The sequence below is a fragment of the Triticum dicoccoides genome, chromosome 7A, assembly GCF_002162155.2.
Source record: "Triticum dicoccoides isolate Atlit2015 ecotype Zavitan chromosome 7A, WEW_v2.0, whole genome shotgun sequence".
NCBI lineage: Eukaryota > Viridiplantae > Streptophyta > Magnoliopsida > Poales > Poaceae > Triticum > Triticum dicoccoides.
The window spans coordinates 193,618,605-193,623,678 of record NC_041392.1 but is presented as its reverse complement, the minus strand read 5'-3'; positions in this window follow the sequence as shown (position 1 = coordinate 193,623,678).

The following is a 5,074-nucleotide window of genomic DNA, read 5'->3' as shown; positions in this document are numbered from 1 at the left end:
GAATGTTTTGGTTAGGTTTTAAAATGGCTCAAGTTTGAATTTAATTCAAACTTGAATTATTTTTCTTCCTCTAAAAATTGCCAAACCAATTTATTCAAATTCTGCATATTCTCAAGACTCCAGGGATATTTTCTTTTCTGAAATATTCCACCTCTAGCACCTCTTTCTTTTCTCCTAAATCCTGGTTGAAGAATTAAGGAAAAGAAAAGAGAGATGGAGAAGCCAGCCCAACTGGGCCTCCCAGCCACCCGCGCAGCCAGACCGGCCCAAGGCCTAGGCACAGCAGCGCCCCCCTCTAACCCTAGTTTCCCGATCCCCTCATCTCTCCATCCCTTCGTCCTCTTCCAGCGCCGCCAGTCACCCATCGTCCGATCCCATCGCCTCTCCTGCTCGATCCCATCTCTCTCCCGCGACCCCGAGCTCCCTGCAGTCCGAGCGCCACGAGGAGGAGCCCCTTGAGCACCGGCCGCCGCCGCCAGTCTTCGCCGTGCCCCTGCTGCCTTCCTTCCCCGCGCCTCCTCCTCGCCAACTCCCTGTCGCCGAGCGTCGAGGAGAGGAGCCCCTCGAGCACCGGCCGCGCGCCGCGCGCCCAACCTCCTCTTCGCCCGCCTCCTCGTCTGTCCGTCGCCGCCGCGGCGCGGGCCCCGCCTGACGGATCCCCGAGCAGTCTTCCGGCGCCGCGCCTCCCCGTCACCCGCGTCTCCTCGCGCTGGCCCCAGCCAGCCGGCCACCGGAGCCTCGCCGACGCCCCGTCCTCGCCTCTCCACACGCTCGCCAGGTCCCCGTGCCGAGCCGGCCCTGCAGCCCCGTCCCCGGCCTCCGATGACTCGCCGCGCCCGCCAAGTTCCTGCGTGAGCCTCCTCTGCTCGCTCACGTGGGCCGCAGCGGCTGCAAGGCCGGTCGTAGCCAGCCAGCCTCGCCTCTGCTCCGAAACCAGGATCGTCAAGGTCATCTTCGAGAATTTTCGCCAAGTACCACGACATTCGGAGCCCCTTGGAAACGTCAAGTTCGACTACAAAACGTCAAACGTGTACCACTACCGCCGCCCGAACTTCTACGAACGGTGTACCACGACGAACATGTACGGCTACATGATGACCCGCCAAGACCTCGAACCACTACCATCGCGAGAACAACAACTTCCACTACTACCGTCGCCGTGTACAACTACTTCCTCTACGTCGCCACGTGAACGTCTACCTCCACTACGGCCGTGAACGGCTACTTCCTTCGCCGAGCGAGAACCGTCCCGATTGCTCGCTTCGAAGGTATAACCACCGAAACGACCGCCGTGGACCGAATGCACGTTGTATGAGATGCCCGTGTTTGCACCATGTCCGAATTGTTCCTTGCACGTTCGCCGTAAGCCATGCCACCATTATGTGGGACACCCGGAATCCGGGATCACCTCACCATCCATGCACGCATCCGCACGCCTCCTTTTGCACCGGTATCTCCGTGAGCTACCGGAACCGATATGTTGCCGTGGCATCATTTTCGGATATGTTGCCGTGGCATCATTTTCGGATATGTTGCCGTGGCACCATTTTTGTTTCACCGCCGTGGCACCTTTTTCCTTCCGCCATGGCGACTAATGCTTCTTATCATGCTCATGTCAACATTTTCATAAAAATTGCATAAAACTTGCATATGTCATCCGCATCATGATAACAACAATTAAAATGTTTAAAATTGTTGTTTGCTTTAATTGCTAAATAACATGGGGATTTTCCGGAATTGTTGTTTGTTGTTTCCGGCCTCATTTAAACTTGCCTAGATAGGTAGTTTTCTTTTGCTTCACCCTCTTGCCATGTTTAACAACACTTAATATTGTTGGGTACATAACGAGAGATAACTAGATAATTGATGTGGTGTTTCGTCAACATGCACCTCGTTGCATATTGAGCTCCACTTAACTTGTAGTATTGTTTGTTGCACTTTGCCATGCCATGCCTCATTAAACCGGACATGCATCATACTTGTTTGTGCATCATGACTTGTTTATGCTTGTGTGTTTACTATGTTGTTTGTTCCTTTCCAGGTTGCTTCTCACGTTAGCTTCGGTTTCGTTCCGGAGTTGTGAGGATTCGTTCGTCTACGGCCGTTTGTCTTCTTCTTGGATTCGTTCTTCTTCCTTGCGGGATTTCAGGCAAGATGATCATACCCTCGAAATCACTACTATCTTTGCTATGCTAGTTTGCTCGCTCTTTTGCCATGCCAATGCTACGATGCCTACCATTTGCTTGTCAGCCTCCCAAATTGCCATGTAAAACCTCTAACCCACCATGTCCTAGCAAACCGTTGATTGGCTATGTACCGCTTTGCTCAGCCCCTCTTATAGCGTTGTTAGTTGCAGGTGAAGATTGAAGTTTGTTCCTGGTTGGAACATGGAGATGTCGTTCCTTGTTGGGACATTTTTACTTGTTGGGATATCACTATATATCTTATTTAATTAATGCATCTATATACTTGGTAAAGGGTGGAAGGCTCGGCCTTATGCCTGGTGTTTTGTTCCACTCTTGTCGCCCTAGTTTCCGTCATATCGGTGTTATGTTCCCGGATTTTGCGTTCCTTACGCGGTTGGGCTATTATGGGAACCCCTTGACAGTTCGCCTTAAGTAAAGCTCTTCCAGCAATGCCCAACATTGATTTTACCATTCGCCACCTAGCCTCTTTTTCCCTTGGGTTTCGCGGACTCAAGGGTCATCATTATTTTACCCCCCCCCCCCCGGGCCAGTGCTCCTCTGAGTGTTGGTCCGAACTGGGCAGCCTGCGGGGCCACCTCGGGGAAACTTGAGGGTTGGTTCTACTCGTAGCTTGACCTATCTGAGTGTGCCCTAAGAAAGAGATATGTGCAGCTCCTATCGGGATTTGTCGGCACATTCGGGCAGTGTTGCTGGTTTAGTTTTACCCTGTTGAAATGTCTTGTTGTACCGGGATACCGAGTCTGATCGAAACGTCTCGGGTGGAGGTCTATTCCTTCGTTGACCGTGAGAGCTTGTCATGGGCTAAGTTGGGACACCCCTGCAGGGATTTGAACTTTCGAAAGCCGTGCCCGCGGTTATGGGCAGATGGGAATTTGTTAACGTCCGGTTGTAGAAAACCCGAAGTTGACCTTAATTAAAATACATCAACCGTGTGTGTAACCGTGATGGTCTCTTTCCGGCGGAGTTCGGGAAGTGAACACGGTGTTGGAGTTATGCTTGGCGTAGGTTGCTATAGGATCACTTCTTGATCATACTTTTATCGACCGTGCTTTGCCTTCTCTTCTCGCTCTCATTTGCGTATGTTAGCCACCATATATGCTAGTCGCTTGCTGCAGCTCCACCTTATTACCCCAGCCTTCCTATAAGCTTAAATAGTCTTGATCTCGCGGGTGCGAGATTGCTGAGTCCCCGTGGCTCACAGTTACTTCCAAAAACCAACTTGCAGGTGCCGTTGAGTTCGTGCAGATGACGCAACCAAGCTCAGGAGGAGCTCGATGAAGATCTTGTCCTTTGTATTGTTTCCGTTCTAGTTGATCAGTAGTGGAGCCCAGTTGGGGTCGATCGGGGACCTTTGTCGCATTTGGGGTTCTTCTTTTATTTAGGCTCCGTAGTCGGGCCCTGATTGTATTTGGTTGTTGTAATGCTTTATTCATGTATTTGTGTGAAGTGGCGATGGTAAGCCAACTATGTATCTCTTTCCCTTATGTATTACATGGGTTATGTGAAGATTACCTCACTTGCGACATTGCTTTCAATGCGGTTATGCCTCTAAGTCGTGCTTCGACACGTAGGAGATATAGCCGCATTGAGGGCGTTACAAGTTGGTAATCAGAGCCTTCCCCGACCTTAGGAGCCCCACTGATTGATCGTTTTTAGCGGTCGAGTTTGAGTCTAGAAAAAAATGTTTTGAGTCATTTAGGAATTATATATCGGAGAGTTTAGGAATTCTTTTTACTTCCCAGTCTCCTCATCGCTCTGGTAAGGCATCCTGACGTAGAGTTTTGACTCTTCTCTTCTTAAATTTCACTAAAAAAAAATTTAGGATCACGTGGGTATCTTGGAATCGTTCCGATGGTTTTATGATGAGAACATTGTCTTGGTGCCTCCTGTCAGGGGTTTTGTGGAAGTGTCCCGGGGAGTTGAGCTCTGAGGTGTTGTCATCATAATTTTATCGTTGCAGTTCTGGAATACCTGAGTTTAGTACGCCAACATCGAAAATCTCTTTTATGCAGTTCATTGGTGAGATAACCCCGATAACCCAGTACTGAGGTGGGTACGGGAGTATTGCCATGACTTGTATAACGGATGCTTTTCGAAGGTTGAGGTAGACGATTTCCGAAGGTTTCTTGGTTATGTGTTGAAGGATGGATACAGCTGGATGTAGGATTTGTTAGTTTTGGGTGAGATATTATGCTTCCCCTGTATCCCCAACACCTGATTGCATAACCGGAAAATTTCGGGAGTTTCATAGGTGGGAATTCAAGTAGCTCTTAGGATATCTTTCCGACGGATGTATGATATGAAATTGGGGTTCGACGTCTAGTGGTCCGCCTATTCACGGTTGGTTTTACAGTGGTATCGTTGTGTCTTAAAGAGTCCTTGGCTATGCCGACTCAGGGACGCTTCGTATGTCATGTGCACTGCCTTGTACATGATGGTGCTGTACGATCGAGCCCGTGTAGGCCCCACCACGAAAACTTCGGACGAAATCTCTATCATATGTTTGTTCCGGCTTATTCTGCAAGCCAGTCCTTTGTTTTTGTTTTGAGTTGTGGTATTCGAGTTGCTTCAATGTCAAGTGTTGATTCCATACCTTTCTTAAATGGTGTTCTCATATTTCTATGGGAGTGCTAATCCTTTCGATCATCGAGATTGTCATGTCAATTCTTTCCAACCGGTGTGCTTCTTTTCAAGTGGATCCGATCATTTCAACATTCGCAAGATCACCTCTCAGTTTTCTCAACGGTGTTTGTTTCATCCGTCCCAAGTTGTTTTTGTTTTCCCGCCCTCCCACCCCTTTTTCTTCAAGGACTAAGATTTCTTCTTCAAGTATCCATTTTATTGATGGGAAGTTTCTCCATTCTTTT